Below are 18,519 nucleotides of genomic sequence, written 5' to 3'. Positions count from 1 at the left end.
AGAACCTATACACTAATATGATGGACAACACAGAAGAAATAGACAGATTCGTAGATACGTGAGTTACCAAAGATGAACAAAGAAGACCTAAAAATTCTGAACAACCCAATATTAATCAATGAAATTGAAAATGTAATTAAAAACTTACAACTAAGGAAAGTCCAGGTCCTCATGGCTTCTCTACTGAATTCTACAAGGCACTTAGAGAGGGACTACTGCCACTACTATTTAAACTCTTCAATGAAATTGAAAGGGAAGCAATACTCTCAATTCATTCCTGCAAGCAAGCATTGCCTTCATCCCAAAAGCAGAGAAAAACCCAACCAAAAAAAAAAAAAAAAAAAAAAAAAACAAAGAACTGTAGGCCAATCTCATTAATGAACACAGATGCAAAAATTCTTAATAAGATATTGGCAAATAGAATGCAGAAGATCATCAAAAAGATCATACACACTGACCAAGTGGGATTCATCTCAGAGATGCAGAGATGGTTCAACATACACAGATCAATAAATTTAATACACTGTATCAATACAGCCAAGGGGAAAAAAACATATGATCATCTCAGTAGATGCAGAACAAACATTTGACAAAATCCAACACACATTTATCATAAAAATCTGTCCAAAATACTGGAATAGATGCTCTTTACCTCAATCTGATAAAAGCTATCTATAAAAAACCAACAGCCTGGGGCCGGGGATTTGGCTGAGTGGTTTCGCCGCCTGCTGTGCAAGCACAAGGACCTGAGTTCGATCCCCGGTACCAAAAAATAAAACAAAAAAAAAAAACCCAACAGCCAATATCATACTAAATGGTCCAAAACTGAAATCTTTCACACTAAAATCAGGAAAAAGACAATAATGTCCACTATCACCACTCCTGTTCAACATAGATTTGGAAACATTAACCACAGCAATTAGACAAGAGAAAGAAATAAAAGGAATAAAGATAGGAAATGAAGAAGTCAAATTATCATTATTTACAGATGTCATGATACTCTATGTAGAAGACCCAAGAATTTCACCAAAAGTCTTCTAGACTTAATAACCAAATTCAGTCAAGTAGCTGGAAACAAGGTCAACACACAAAAATCAATAGCTGTCCTCTACAGGAACAACAGACTCACTGAGAGAGAAATAGGGCAAACAATTCCTTTCAAAATAGCATCCAAAAAACTGAAATACCTAGAAATCAACCTAAAAAAAGAAATCAAAGACCTCTTCTCTGAAAAATACAGCACTCTGAAAAGAGAGACTGAAGACAATATCAGAAAATGGAAAGACATCCCTTGCTCCTGGTTAGGAACAATCAACATAGTGAACATGACCATACTTCCAAAACTGCTATATAGATTCAATGCAATCCCAATTGAGATCCCAGCAGCATGCTTAACAGACCTTGAGAAAACAATCCAAAAATTCATTTGGAACCAGAAGAGACCTAGAATAGCAAAAGCTACTCTAGGTAACAGAGATATGGCAAGAGTATCACAACCCCCAACTTGAAACTATACTACAAAGCTATGGTGATAAAAACAGCATGGTCCTGGCAAAGAAATAGATCTGAGGACTAGTGGAACAGATTACAAGATGCAGAAACAACTCTAGACTGACTCAGCCACCTCATCTTTGACAAAGGAGCCAAACACCCTCCCTGGAGGAAATTCAGCCTCTTAAATAAATGGTGCTGGAAAAATAGGGTTTCAACTTGCCAAAAATTAAAACTAGACCTATATCTCTCAGCACACACTGAACTAAAAATGAAATGGATGAAAGATCTAAATATTAAAACAGAAACTCTGAACCAGCTGGAAAAGAGGTTAGGAAGGACTCTTGAACACATTGGTGTAGGAAAAGATTTTATGAACAAAAGTCATTTGCCCTTGAACTAGGACAAACAATCAACAAGTGGTATCTCTTCTTATTAAAAAGTTTCTGGACATCAAGAGAAACCACCAGCAGTGTGAAGAGATAACCCACAATGTGGGAAAAAATTTTCACCTGCTGTTCCCCAGACAAAGGTCTATTATCTAGAATCTATAAAGAATTTTAAAAAATCAGACCTCTCAAATTGAATGACCCAATCCAAAAATGGACATCTGAAATGAAAAGACACTTCTCAAAGAAGTAGAAACAGCAAATAAACATGAAAAAATGTTCAACATCACTGGTCATGCAAGAGATGCAAATGACAACAACCTTGAGATTCCACCTGACCCCAGAAAGGATGGCTGCTATCATGAAACCAACCAATAACAAATGCTGGTGGGGCTGTGGGGAAAGAGGAACCCTGCTTCACTCTTGGTGGGAGTATAGGGTGGTGCATCCACTGTGGAAATCAGTATGGAGATACCTCAAAGAACCATTTGACCCAGCTATTCCCCTGCTGGGTATCTTCCCCAAAGAATTAAAAGCATCATAACACAGTGATATATGTGAACCCATGTTCATAGCAGCACAATTTATAACAGCTAAAACTTGGAAGCAGCCCAATTGTCCATCAAATGGAGACTGGATAAAGCAAATGTGGGTTTTTTAATAAAACGGAGCACTACTCAGCCATAAAAAAATGAGAAATTAGAGACATTTAAAGCTAAATGGATGCACATTGAGGTGATACTCTTAAGTGAAATAAATAGGGCATACATGTGTAAATACTGAATAGTTTCTCTTGTGTGAGAAACTGAAAGTGTAAATAAGGACTAAAAGGTATAATAGATAATGTGAAATAGGAAGAAAAGAAGCAAAGGTGAAGGGGAAGTGGGAGGGGTAGGGGAAAGGAAAGAAGGGAATGGAATTAATATGAGAAAAAGAAAAAATTGAAACAAAGCCTTTGTAGATAGGGAGGGATGAAGTGTTGAAGGGAGGGCAGGGGAATGGGGAAAAATAAGAACTAAGAGAGATTATGTAAAGGTGCAAATTTCCAATGATGAATGTCATATATTGTATATATATATCTAAAATGTCCCAATAATATTAATTTTAGAAAAAGATAAGTGGATATCCACTGGTAGGCAAAGAAAGAAAGGATGGAGGAAAGACAAAGCTTCAGGGTGTAGAGGTATGAAAGGGTGCTTCATTATGAAGTTTTCATGAGGAAGACAACTGTGACCAGAGAATAGGCATGTTGGTAACTGATTGGAAGTATGTTCAGTACATATGTCCTAAAAGAATTCCTAATGAGGGATAATCTCATCTGCAACAAAAGAAGTGTGAGTAAGGATAGAGAAGAGGCAGTATTTCTCAACATATTGAAGAAAAGTTAACAAAATTTAGAGATTAATTGGATATGGAGAGTTCAGAGACCATCTGTGATGATGACTCAAATTTGTAAATGGGGTCCCTAGATGGTATTCTTCATCAAGATGATTAACATAGGGATTTGATCTGTTAATTGTTTTATGTACATCAGTGCTATTAAGTTTGTGTCTGGTTATGCACTCAGTATATAAATATTGCCTTAATCTTACCATCTTTCCTCACATAGAGATTGGTAAGGAAGAGACATCATAAAGAGTCATGCTCAAGGGGAAATCCAAGTTACTTTCTTGTTTTTATTTGGGTAAATATTCACTGTAGATAAAACTCTGGGAAATAGAGGATAAGCTTTTGTTCTGAGACATAAAGTAGATTAACACTATTTTATTAGGGGTTGCTGAAAAAAATATTATAGACTGAGATATATCATTTATTTTCCACAATTTTATAGGCTTAAAATTCATTTATTTTCCACAATTCTAGAGGCTAGAGTTTTTAATCAGGGTGCCATAAAGATCAAGGTCCTGTTTCACAGGTAGTTGACTTTGGGCTGTATTCTTCTATGGTAATGAGAGAGAGGGGTAGCTTTATTTTATATCTCTTCTTTCAAGAACAGACACTTCACCAATAAGGACTCTATATCATGACTTAATTATCTCCCAAAGACTGTATTCCAAATATCAGCACATTTGGGATCGGAGTTTCAACAAGAATTTTGGGGGGAGCACCAACCCTCAGTCCAATATCCATAGTTACCATTTCCCTAAACTTAAAGCCAAACTTTATCATGAGTCTTTGCAGTACTTGAGAACACTGCCCAAACACCATACAGGATAAGATAGAAGAGGAAGAAGAAGTGAATTTAATATTCGATGGCTATGTTTTATCTGAGACAGTATATTAGAAGAGAGAGCCCTGGGCAAAGCCACACTGAGTGAACTTAAAAACAACAAAACAGACAAGCAGATAACAAAACTTATTATGGAAAATTGTGAACATGCATAAAAATAGAACATAGAATAATAAATTCTAGTGTGCTTATCACTCAGCCTTAGCAATCATTAAAATAATTCTATTGCCTCATGTATGAAGGCCTAAATAATCATTTTAATGAAGATCTATGAATTTAAATATAAGCCCTTCTCTCTCTCTCTCTCTCTCTCTCTCTCTCTCTCTCTCTCTCTCTCTCTCTCTATATATATATATATATATATATATATATATATATGAGAATAACCTGGGCCCACTCCGAAGAAGAATCTAAGTGTCTTGGAATTCTGATCCAAACATATTAGCCTGATTCTTCTCTGCACATACACATAAAGGTGATATGTGGGTATAAACTTTTCCTTCTCTTCCCTACACGCAGCATCCAGTAGCACATTATATCTGGGATTTGCAGCTCCAGCTTCACTGCAGAGGATTTTAAATCAGTATCCAAGATTCACATTCACATTATAATGCTACCAAGAAAGGGAACACAGGGATTTAGATGGCAATGTATTTAGAATAATTGATAGATATTAACAAAGCAATATTTTTCAGAAGTGAGAAATTAACCAGAGTCTATTGCCTTAAAATTCAAAACAAAACACTTTTTTTAGCTCTCAAGCCTATTAGAGATTACTTGGCCCAATATCAACACCAGGATATTGCCTTTCTCACAGCTAGAGAATTAAAGTGGACAGGGAGGAGGGGCCACCAAGGAGAATGGCAGTGAAGAAATGAAATCCAGAGTGTATGAATATCAGACTCTAGTTCCTATTTTAATGACCACAGGGCAGAGTTAGGCAGAGAGACACCCAAGATATACTTAGCAAAGCAATTCTTCTGCATACTTACATGATTGTGTCTATTTATGAGCAATTAAAGCTGTTCTGGTTAGTAATAGACTTTATATTGGAAATTATAATCATTATTTTACATATAATATTAAAATTTTCCATATATTTATTGTAAATTATGCTGTTTTTTCACATTTTGAAATGAATCATTTATAAAAAATTTAAGAATGACCAAGGGAATAGCTGCTAAATTATTATAAAGCTGAAATTTTCAATATTGTAATTTGAAGGTGGTTGTTCTTTGGTTATATGTACTTGAGACTTTTGAAATAATGTGAAAGAAAACCTTTCTCCTTGATACTAGTAGGAGGAGATTAACTTTTCTAAGTTAAAAATCATATTGAAAACTTACATGAACTGTCTCCTTCTCATGAGGTGCATTTCAATTCTACCTTTCCAGGTAGTGACCTGACCAGGTTGTATATCACATAGAAAACCTGGCTTCACATCTCAATCAAAGTTACTCTCTTGCTAAATCTGGTACTCCCATCCTTGTATACCAACAGTTCCTCCATGTTATTTTTTTCTAAGGGGCTAATCTTTGCCTCACTAAGTCCTATTTACACTATGGTATTAATGTCCATATTACTTTTTTTGGGAATACTTTCTAGCCTCCTTTCTGTAAGACAATTTGGTTCACACTTTTTATACTTTCATATTTTTAATAATTTTATTTGTAAATGTTCAAATTTCAAAAAAAATAAAACTCTTGCAATCTTCTTCTACTTAACCAAATACTGGCTTAATTAATATAATACATTTTCTGTTGGAAAAAATAGAGAGCCAACAGTCTCCCCTGTTATCTTCACATTTTGTTTCTAACACTGCCATTGATTGTTTATTCAAACAAGTTGTGTTTGTTCCCAACCCTACTTAATCCATTTGTATGTTTCATTGTAATTATTATTGTACTTCATTTTGTTTAAGTATTATTTAATTAGACCCAGAATCAAAATGTTGTTGCATTTATGAAAACAAAATGAAATATTTTATAAAAATGCATAAAAAATTACAAAAAACGTTATTTTACTTTACGTGAGCATGAAGCAATATAAAAGAATGGGGAAATTCCAGATAGACTAGGTATTTATTTTACAATTGTAAGTTCTTATCTCTCTTTGATGAAACTGAAATCAGAAATTGAATTACAAGTGAGGCACTCCATGTGAAAATGGTGCGATAAAGGCAAGTTTGAATTCTCATCAGTAGGCACATACCCCAAGAAAAATTTCTCATATCAAAAAACTGATGAATGAATGCTTACGTTTTTAAATTAATCTTCCTTATGTTTTGGAGTACTCATTTTGATACTCAGTTTAATCTTTTTTTGAGTTTTGGTTACCACATAAGCCAGGTTTCCTCCAGGAAATAAATGAAACACTAAGATGATTTAATGAATAATTTAATAAAGGGCCATCTCCAAAAGTATGAACCAGTTCAATGAAAGCAACAATGGTTAGTTGAACATTTATCTTCTGACAACTGCTATCCTTACCACCCCCACCCCGAACTAAAAGAAAAAGAGTGAATTTGATGTTACGGTAGCTGGGCAAGTTCTGGAACCTTGAAAGAGGAAGTTAAGGTATACAATCCTTGCCAGACCACTGCTATGCAGGGAGAGTGATATGAAAGAAGCATCCTGACTATCTTTTCTCTGGCTTTCCCAATGCTTATCTATGCCTCCCACTGTTCCAAACTCACTGGTATCTGAAGGAACCCAGATATTGTAGCCCACAGATGACCTCCCCCCTTGGAGTCCTTCCCAAATCACAAAGGAGTGTATGGGTGATAAATAACAACCCACTGACCAAATATCTGTCTCTAGTATGTTGTGCAAGTGAGCTACCACCAAATTCATTTACTATGTACTTTCTCTTTTAGACTATAAAATGAGCACTGTGAGGAGTAGGCAGTAGTAAGATAACACTTGCCATAGTGTAAACAATCACTCAAAGTGTGTCACCTTACTGCTGATGATCTAGAAAGAATAAAAACTCAACATGAACGTTGAGTTGACTTTTGCTCTTGATTTTCTTTTTTTGTTGAGGTAAGATCAGTATATGAGTTGGTGACAAACACTGATTTGAGAAATTGAATTTTGCCCATGAGTTTCTGCAAACCCTGAAAGAGCAATCCCCTAGATTTAGCTCTGATTATTAGCAACAAAGTGTACTGTTAGAACTAATGCCCTGATGGAAAAAACACCATTACCGAGGACCTCAGCTGTTTGTCCATTTAGTAGAAAAGTTAACAATTAATTCTCAAGACAACACTACATCTTTCGTTGTTCATCTTTTTTCTGTGGTTGTTATTCTACAACTTTGTTAATTTATTTCAGCATGCTCGCAAAGTAGCTCCAAAGTAAATTATGTACTCTCACCATGCAGTTGATTTATGATGCTTTCCTAGAAGAAAACAACTCATGTAAACCTCTCAGAATTAGGTATTCCTATGTTATTTCTCTCAAAATATTCTCTTCTCTTTGTAATATCACTCTGCCCAATCAGACATTTGTGCCTCTGAGCATGAAGACCTAGAAATCTATTTTTATGGCTTAGATTAGGTAGAAAGTTAAATTTGAAAAATATTTTCAAAAGAGGACAAATAGGTATAGACTGCTATTTCTGAAAAACATTTAACTTATTTCTTAAATAAACAATATTTTCAATCATTCTTCCATACATGGAATATTGTCCAGCTCTTTACATTATTTTATTTTGAGACAGGGTTTCAAAACTAACTTTCCCAGGCTAGGCTTTAATGTGTGATCCTCTTGGCATAGCTTCACTAAGCTCTAGCTTTACAGGTATGCTCCACCACACCTCACTTAAATGTTTATGTTTAAGTAAAATCCTGAAGCCCCCAAAGAATTAAGTTGTCTAAGGATACCATAGAAGTCCATGTAAATAATTCACCTTTAACCTAACAACTGACACTGGCAGGATTGCAAAGTTGTCCCTTTCACTGGGGGTTCTTCTGCTTCCAGCCCCAACTCCCAGAGCAGTAACCAAGCACTGAGGTGGGTTTTCGACAGGATGTTATCTCACCATAAGGTGGAAATTTGAAGACATTTTATTCTGGTATTTTGGTTATTTTAAAGATTTCTTCTAACTCATGTATTCCTTTCTATCTCATTGTGTTTTTAAACTTGTTTATATCAGCAGGGAGCAGATCACCAGATGACAAACATATAGCATTGCTTACAAAAATAAAATAACACTCATGTATCCCATCTCCTTGACCCAGACTGTATTCACTATATTATTTTACTGTTTTTCACTAACTTTTTCTAGTAAGCATTTTCCTATGTATCAAATGTTTGAAGAAAAAATATCTTTAAAAATGAAATAATTTCATTTCTATCATTTACTTTTTGTGTGATTAAATGAGGAAGATTCTTAGACAATTAATGTATGGAAAACAAAACCTCAGTCATATTAAACAAGAATATCATTTCCTCAAAATTAAATAAGTCGAAATCATCATGACTTCTTTAGAATTCTAAAGATTAGATTAGGGAGTTTTCATTCCCCTTTGTTCCTCCCACATTGTGTTCAAAACCATAGAAACAGGTGTTTACAAATTACTCTTTTGTATTTTCTGCTTATCTAAACCCCCTAGAAGGGAGTTTGAGCAGGAATCACAGGAAGCCAATTGACACTGACACCTAAGCTTGCAGTCATAAGGACTATGAGCAGGAGGCTATGGTTAGGTAGGAAGGTTGGGAGCAATGGTGCTGAATCTAGACAGGGACTGTAGGACATTAGCGAGGGTGGCACAGGGAGGGGACTGAGAAATAAGTGTCAATGGTCATTTTAATTTATAAATATTTAAGAAATCACATAAACTATGTCAAAAATCAGTGAAGAACAAACTACCCATGCATATACACAGATGTGTATACAAGTGCAAGCAAAGGGATCTGCAGACCTGTATGATGAAGAACTTTTCAGCTCTGGTAGTGAAACTAAGTCATTGTGAAGTGAAAGTCTGTGCAACCATTTTGAGGTAGATGCTAAAATTTCGCACAGGAATTACACACATACACCCCCCCTCCCCATGTACAACATAGCAATCATTACTTCGTCTAACATTTGCTTGGCATGTGTTATGTTTTATGGTATATTGTGTTTTGTATGTGTATATTTTAGGTATTTTCTCTCCTACCATATGCCTTGCATTATTAAAAGGTAGGGAAGATCCTTACCATTTTAGATATGAAGAAATTAAGAGGTCCAGGGTTACATATTGAGGAAGTAGTAGAGTGAGACTGTGACAGTTAATTGTTATTGACACCTTGACTGGATAAGACACATCTTGGAGATAAATAAAGCACTCCTCTGGGTCCAATTGGGTCATAAAAGGATGACCTTGGGTAGCATATTTAGTACTTCGTCTTTTTTGGCCTAGTGCTGTTCTGCTCTGCTTCCTATATGTGGTGAGCACTTTGTTCCACCATGCCCATCCACCATGATATTTCTGGCTGAGAGCTCATCAACTAGGGAACCAGGAAACAAATTAAACCTCTCCTCTTTCAAGTTTTGGGGGCTGGGTACTTGGTCCCAGTAATAGGAAAGCTGACTGAGATAGAGATTTCAAGTCTGGCAATATGACTCATGAGCTTTCCTTGTTGATTACACTATTACTTTGCTTCTCATGGTAATTATTTACAAGCAGTACAAGATGTTATAAAATATTTATTGAGTATGTGCCTGATTCAGGTTCTATACTTGGCACTATTGTTTATGTTACATTGTTTATGGAACTGTTTCAGCTTCAGGAAAGACCGGGCTTCCCTATTTCCCTGTTTCCAGCAGCAGAGACAGGGACAGGGACAGATAAATGACATGATACTAGAAATTATTTCATGTAAAATACTAAAGTCAACAGAAAAAGTAAAGTGGAATAATGTTAAAGAGAACTTCAAAAAGGTGGCACATGAATGGAAATGTGAGATTCAGAACTGTATAAGTTAGACATTCCAGAGAGAGGCTTTGAGGCATGAAGACACTGTGCCTGTTCCAGAAACAAAGAGGACTGTTTGGCTGGAAGTGTAAAAGAAGAACAGTATGGATTAGTGTGGAGACAGGGTACAGAAAATAATTTACACATGATCTGGTGCTCATGTTAAGGAATTGAATAATGTTTTCAATGAACAAAGTAGAAAAGACACTATATGCCACCCCTATTTGTCATCCTAAGCATCTGTCTGAATGCTCACCATTCTTCCCAATACATTCTTTCTAGTGATTGAGATTCTCTTTAGGGTTGTTGGAATATTTATTAGTAAAGTTATTGATTTTTGGGCTGACTTAATTTGTTTAAATTAAAACTCTGATATGCTCTCTGGGAAAATACTCTTCCCACCTAAACAATAATTCTCAGATCAGCTTCTACATGCAAAAACCAAGACACAGGCACTTTTGGCCCTATTCCTATATCTGGAATATTAATTAAAATGAAGCAGACATCACTAATAGAAGAATTACCTACTTAGAAAGTTCATAATGGAGTTATCTATTGTTGGAATTTTATTAGATTACTTTATTTGTTCCAGAAAAGAAATTTCTGGTTGTACAACTTGTAGAAACTTTCAATTCATTTAAATTAGATTGAATTGAAAAAAGGGCTTTGGGGCTGCCATCCATCTCGCTGCTCTGGGCCCAGAGGTAGGGGATTCTGAGCAGCCATCCCACTGCTCCTGATCCAGAGGAAGGGGCTTCCCAGCCACCATCCCTCCTGCCCTTCCCAGACCAGAGGAAGGGGCTTCCGGGCCACCATCCCTCCCTCCACTCCTGGCTCCTGTCCCACCTCTCCCAGCTCAGAGGAGGTGAGCCACATGGCTGCCAACAGCACTCTCCACCCCTCTAGTCAAAATGAGAAAACATGTAAATAAGTCTCAAAACCAGACTTCCAGATCAACTACAGCAACACCAAAGGGAAATGAGATGGAACACTCTGATACTCAACCACCTGGACTCTGAACTGGCAACAAAAGGGGATCTGGAAAAAATGAAATCAGAAATAATTTCTCAGATAACAGGAGAAATGGTACCCCTAGTGCAAGACATGACTAATAAATCTGGAGAGGAGCTGAGGAACATGATGGAATCCCAATATAGGAAACAAACAGAATCCATAAAACAGTTGCAAACAGATTTCCAGGAGATGAAAAACTGCATTGACAGTCTACACAGCAGAATGAGCCAATGTAAGGACAGAATTTCAGATATAGAAGACAAGATTGCAATTAATGACCAGGAAAAGAAAAATTGCTTCAAAATTAAAGGGGAACATGAGAAATCAATCCAGCAGCTGCTAGATGATGCAAAGAAGAATAACATAAAACTGATAGGAGTCAATGAAGAAACAAGAGAGAGTGCAGATGACATAAAAAAAAAAAACTCTTCACAGAAGTAATGGCAGAAAACTTCTCAACCAGGGGAAAAGAACTTGACATACAGATAAGGGAGGCATATAGGACTCCAAATAGCCTTGATAAAAAAAAAATCTACACATAGGCATATAATTGTTAAGATTCCAGAAAATCAACAGAACAAAGTTCTACAAGCAGTTAGAGAAAAGAAACAAATCACATACAAAGGAAAGTCCATAAGTATCACAGCAGACTTCTCAACACAAACCATCAAGGCGAGAAGAGCTTGGAGTGACATATTCCAAGCCCTAAAAGAAAACAGCCTCCAACCCAGATTGATGTACCCTGCAAAATTATCTTTCAAAATTGATGGAGAAATAAGATATTTTCATCACAAAGAGCACCTTAGGAACTTTGTGAATACAAACCAGCACTACAAAAAATTTTACACAATATCCTAGGAACAAATATTGAGGATCACAACCCCGGGAAGCAAAGCAAAAGGAACTCATCTGGCATGACAAGAAATTAAATGGAAAGAGGGAGAACCCAACAAAAAGAAAAAGTCATGGCAATGACAAGTCAATACATTTCAGTTATAACCAACAACGTTAATGGTTTCAATTCACCAATCAAAAGAAATAGATTGGCAGAATGGGTCAGGAAGCAAAATCCAACAATATGCTGCATACAAGAAAAACACTTAATTCAAAAGGAAACTCATAGACTAAAAGTTAAAGGGTGGAAAACAATACTCAATGCAATGGGAACCTGAAAAAAAGCAGGAGTAGCTATCCTCTTGGCAGATCAAGTAGATTTCAAACCAACACTGATTAAGAAAGATGAAGAAGGACACTACATCCTTGTAAAGGGAACAATCCAAGAAGAAGAGATGACAATCGTAAATATCTATGCACCAAACATTAGTGCGCCCAACTATATAAAACAAATACTAATGGATATGAAAAGTCATATATGCACTAATACAATTGTAGTGGGGAACCTCAACACCCCACTGTCACAAATAGATAGATTGACTAGACAAAAAATAAGTAATGAAATACTAGAACTCAATCGAAATCTTGAACAAATGAACTTAACAGATGTTTACAGAGTCTTCCACCCCACAAAATCAGAATACACATTCTTCTCAGCTGCACATGGGTCATTCTCCAAAATAGACCACATACTCACACATAGAACATGTTTAAGTAAATGCAAAGGAATTGAAGTTACCCCCTGTATATTATCAGACCATAGTGCAATGCAATTGGAGATCCATACCAAAAGAAACTGGAAAAATTTCATAAACATGTGGAAATTGAACAACACATTTCTGAAAAACCAGTGGGTCACAGAGGAAATTAAGGAAAAAATCAGACAGTTCCTTCAATTAAATGACAATGACAATACAACATATCAGAATCTATGGGACACAATTAAAGCAATGTTACAAGGGAAATTCATAGCAGTGAATACGCATATTAGGAAAACTGAATAACCCAATTAAACAACCTGATGCTGAATCTCAAGCTTCTAGAAAAAGAAGAGCAGGACAACCCCAAAGCTCATACAAGGGAGGAAATTATAAAGATCAGAGGAGAAATCAATGCAATGGAGACTAAGAGAACAATACAAAAAAATCAATGAAGCCAAGAGTTGGTTCTTGGAAAGAATCAACAAAATTGGCAAACCATTAGCCAAACTTATCAGGAAGAGGAAAGAAAAGGCCAAAATCCATGAAATTAGGAATGAAAAGGGTGAAATTACAACAGACCCAGCAGAAATCCAGAGGATCATTAATACCTACTTCCAGAACCTATACACCAATAAGATGGAAAACACAGAAGAAATGGACAGATTCCTAGATACATATGAATTACCAAAGTTGAACGAAGCAGACCTAAAAATTCTAACAACCCAATATCAACCAATGAAATTGAAAATGTAATTAAAAACTTATCAACTAAGAAAAGCCCCGGCCCTGATGGTTTCACTGCTGAATTCTACAAGACGTTTAGAGAGGAAGTACTGCCACTAATGTTTAAACTCTTCAATGAAATTGAAAGGGAAGCAATACTCCCAAATTCATTCCTGGAAGCAAGCATCACCTTGATCCCCAAAGCAGAGAAAGACCCAACTGAAAAAGAGAGCTATAGGCCAATCTCGATAATGAACATAGATGCAAAAATCCTTAACAAGATACTGGCAAATAGAATGCAGAAGATCATCAAGAAGATTATACACACTGATCAAGTGGGATTCATCCCAGGGATGCAGGGATGGTTCAATATATGAAAATCAAACAATGTAATACACTATATCAATAGAGCCAAGGACAAAAACCATATGATTTTCTCCATAAATGCAGAAAAAGCATTTGATAAAATCCAACATGCATTTATGATAAAATCCCTACAAAAAATTGGAATAGATGGTCTCTATCTCAAAGTGATAGAAGTCATCTATGAAAAACCAACAGCCAATATCATACTAAATGGTAAAAAACTGAAATCCTTCCCACTAAAATCAGGAACAAGACAAGGATGTCAACTATCACCACTCTTGTTCAATATAGTTCTGGAAACATTAGCAATTAGGCAAGAGAAAGAAATAAAAGAAAAGGAATAAAGATAGGAAATGAAGAAGTCAAATTGTCATTATTTGCAGATGACATCATACTCTATATAGAAGACCCGAAGAACTCCACCAAAAGTCTTCTGGACTTAATAACCAAATTCAGTGAAGTAGCTGGTTACAAGGTCAACACACAAAAATCAATAGCTTTCCTCTACATGAATGACAGACTCACTGAGAGAGAAATAGGGCAAATAATTCCTTTCACAATAGCATCCAAACAACTGAAATACCTAGGAACCAACCTAATGAAAGAAATCAAAGACCTCTTCTCTGAAAAATATAGCACTCTGGAAAGAGATTGAAGATGATATCAGAAAATGGACAGGCATCCCCTGCTTCTGGGTAGGAAGGATTAATATAGGGAAAATGGCCATGCTTCCAAAACTGCTTTATAGATTTAATGCAATTCCAATTGAGATCCCAGGAGCATACTTCATGGACCTTGAGAAAATGATCCAAAAATTCATTTGGAGCAAGAAGAGACCCAGAATAGCAAAAGCAATTCTAGGTAACAGAGACATGGCATGTGGTATCACAATCCCCAACCTGCAACTCTACTACAAAGGTACAGTGATAAAATCAGCATGGCACTGGCCAAGAAACAGACCTGAGGACCAGTGAAACAGATTAGAATATGCAGAAACAATGCCAGACACACTCAGCCATCTCATCTTCGATAAAGGAGCCAAACATCCTCACTGGAGGAAAGATACCCTCTTTAATAAATGGTGCTGGAAAAATTGGGTTTGAACTTGCCAAAGATTAAAACTAGGCCTATATTTCTCACCATGCACTAAACTAAAATCAAAGTGGATTAAAAATCTAAATATTAAAATAGAAACTCTGAACCATTTGGAACAGAGGTTAGATAGAATTCTTGAAGACATTGGTGTAGGAAAAGATTTTATGAACAAAACATCAATTGCCCGTGAACTACCACTAACAATAAACAAGTGGGATCTCTTCTTCTTAAAAAGCTTCTGCACAGCAAGAGAAAATACCAGCAGTGTGAAGAGACAACCCACAATGTGGGAAAAAATCTTCACCTGCTTTTCCTCAGACAAAAGGTCTACTATCTCAAATCTATAAAGAACTTAAAAAGATCAGACCTCCCAAATTTAAAGACTCAATCTGAAAATGGGCATCTGAAAAGAACAGACATTTTACAGACAAAGAAGTAGAAATAGCAAATAAATACATGAAAAAATGGTCAACATCACTGGTCATTTGAGAGATGCAAATGAAAACAACACTGAGATTCCACCTCACTCCAGAAAGAATGGTTGCTATCATGAAATCAACCAATAACAAATGCTGGTGGGGCTGTGGGTAAAAAGGAACCCTGATCCACTGCTGCTGGGAGTGTAGACTGGTGCAAGTACTGTGGAAATCAGTATGGAGACACCTCAAAGAACTAGGACTGGAAGTCCCATTTGATACCACTATTACCCTGCTGGGGATCTTCCCCATAGTATTAAAAGAATCATACCACAGTGATATATGAGAACCCATGTTCATAGCAGCACACTTTGTTATAGCTAAAAGTTGGAAACAGCCCAAGTGCCCATCAACTGGAGACTGGATAAAGAAAATGTGTGCGTGGTTTTTTTTTAAGTGGAGTACCACTCAGCCACAAAAATGAGAAATTAGAGACATTTATTGCTAAGTGGATGCACACTGAGGCAATACTCTTAAGTGAAATAAATAGGACACACATGTATAAATACTGAACAGTTTCTCTGGTGTGAGAAACTGAAAGTGTAAATAAGGACTAAATGTATAATAGGTAATGTGAAATAGGAAGAAAAGGGGCAAAGGGGAAGGAAGTGGGAGGGCTAGGGGAAAGGATAGAAGGGAATGGGATTAATATGAGAAAATGGAAAAATAGGAACAAAATCTTTGTAAATAGGGAGGACTGGAGTGGTTGAAGGGAGGACTAGGCAAGGGTGAAAAATAAGAACCAAGAGAGACTATGTAAAGGTGCAAATTTCCAATGATGAATGTCATTATATTGTATACCTAAAATGTACCAATGATTAGAATGAATAATCGATAATGCAAAATAGGAAGAAAAGGTCCAAAGGGGTAGGGGTCATGGGAGGGGCAGGGGAAAGGAAAGAAGGGAAAGGAAAAATGATGAGAAACAGAAAAAATGGAAATAAAGTCTTTGTAAATAGGGAAGGGTGGAGGGGGTGAAGGGAGGGCTAGGAATGGGGAAAAAATAAGAACCAAGATGCATCATGTAAAGGTAAAATTCCCAATGAGAAATGCAATTGTGTTGTATACCTACAATGTACCAATAAAAGAATTTAACAATAAATAAATAAATAAATAAATAAATAAATTAATAAATTAGATTGAATTACGTAGAAGAAAATATATAGATCAGAACAGTTGCTGGGCCATGGATTTAGCGCAGTGGTTTTGCCACCAGCTGCTCAAGTGCAAGGACCCAAGTACGATCCTTAGTACCAAAAAAAAGAACAATTGTAGAAGAATCACCTTGAATAGCTGAATAGGTTTACAATCTTAAATTTTACTCATATGATTATCCAACATCTAAGGAACTCCTATTGAACTCTCTGCATTCTGTGGTTTGAATAATTATAGTCACAATGAAAGTCTTCTATTCGAGACTTTTTAGGCTGGGCTTTGGTGATGTAGGCCTGTAATCCCAGAACTAGAGAGGCTGAGGTAGGAGGATCTCCACAAGTCTGAGGTCAGCCTGGGCTGCATAGTGAGTTCAAGGCCAGCCTGAACTGCACAGTGAGACCCTGTCTTGAAACAAACAAACAATCAAACAGAAAGACTTAAGATGATATTCCAAATCTTAAAATAAACACATATTTTATGTTTCCTATAAAGGCAAAGGCTTAGTTATCTTTTTTTTTTTTCTACCTGGGATCAAACTTGGGACCTTGTGCTTGTGAGGCAGGCAGTGGCACCACTGAGCTACATCCCCAGCCATGGCTTAATTATCTTTTTAAAATAGGAAGAAAAAAATGGGTAAATACCACAACATTTACCAATAAAGAAAATTAATTCTTATTCAAAAATATTTAACTGTTGATTAATATGTATTAACTGTACGTACTCATGGATTTTGCATCATATTTTACACATGCATATAGTGTGCACTGAAAATTCAACCTTCCTTTACCCATATTCCACCCCCTACACACATACACATACATACATCATTTTCAATCTCTAGGAATTATTATTCAACATTACAATCTTTGTTGTTTGTTTGTGTGTTTCAATGTATGAGAGAGAATATATGGTACTTGTCTTTCTGTCTTGGGTTTGTTTCAGTCAATATAATGTTGCCAAGTTCAATTTATTTATTGATATATATTTGCTGTGCATAATAATTAAATTTGTTTTGAGGAATTGGCATATACATGTATCATATCTTGACCATTTTCAATCTCAGTTCAATCCCTGATGATAAAATGCATTTGAGACAGTAAATGACTGTAGAAATACATGATATAGGTGTCAGATAGTTTAGTTTAGTTCTAGATAGTTTAGTTCTAGACTGCTTTGTAGTCTACATATGACAGAATCATTTCATAAACCAAACAGTTTATTGATTTAACGTATCTCAAACTTATTTGAATAATCCATGCTTTTCTTTTTCAAATTTAATTCTTGCCCATATCCCTGTAATTTTAGTACTTTCAGAGACTGAGGCACAAGGCTGAAGCTCAAGCCCACCCCAAAAAATTAAAACATGAGTTCAGAATGTAACTCAGTGCCAGGGCCCTGAGTTTAATCCTCAATATCACAAAAACCCTCAAATTAAAATTAAAAATAAATTGTTGCCAAACATACGGGTATTATAAATAGAATGAATTTTGTCTATTTTATGAGTCCCTACATTGTAGCACATGATGTCTATTCAATCAATATGCTAGTGATTGTCTGTTAAATTAAGGTAGGAGTAAATGAAAGATAAGTATATAAATAAAGAATATAAGAAAGAAATATGAAACTTTCACTTAAGGAACATATACTGAATTACAATTGTTGAATAACTTTATAGGATTTTAAAATATAAACTATTACTTTATGCATTTATCGTAAGATTCTTAAGTGCTTCATTTGAGGTATTTTAAATACTTAATGACCTAATGTGATATTTCATGAAAGTCATATTCATGAATAAGTAGTCAGGAGCACCACAACTGTTGTTCCAAACTCAGACTTCTCCCACCTTGTCTTCTGCCCACCCCTTTCCCCATTATTCCAATGTCAGAAGGAATACTGGGGGTCCCAAAGAGCTTCTCTGTCCTTGTACTTCTCATTGTACTACACCATGGAATCCATAGCAGAAAGGTGAAGTAGCGAGTTGATTAAGGTCAAAATGTATATTTCCATTTTTTAATTTCAAAAA

This window comes from Heterocephalus glaber, unplaced genomic scaffold (genome assembly GCF_053883595.1).
Source record: "Heterocephalus glaber isolate CG9 unplaced genomic scaffold, H.glaber_assembly_v1.0 deba00000071, whole genome shotgun sequence".
NCBI classification, from domain to species: Eukaryota; Metazoa; Chordata; class Mammalia; order Rodentia; family Bathyergidae; genus Heterocephalus; species Heterocephalus glaber.
Note: the sequence above shows the minus strand (reverse complement) of the source record.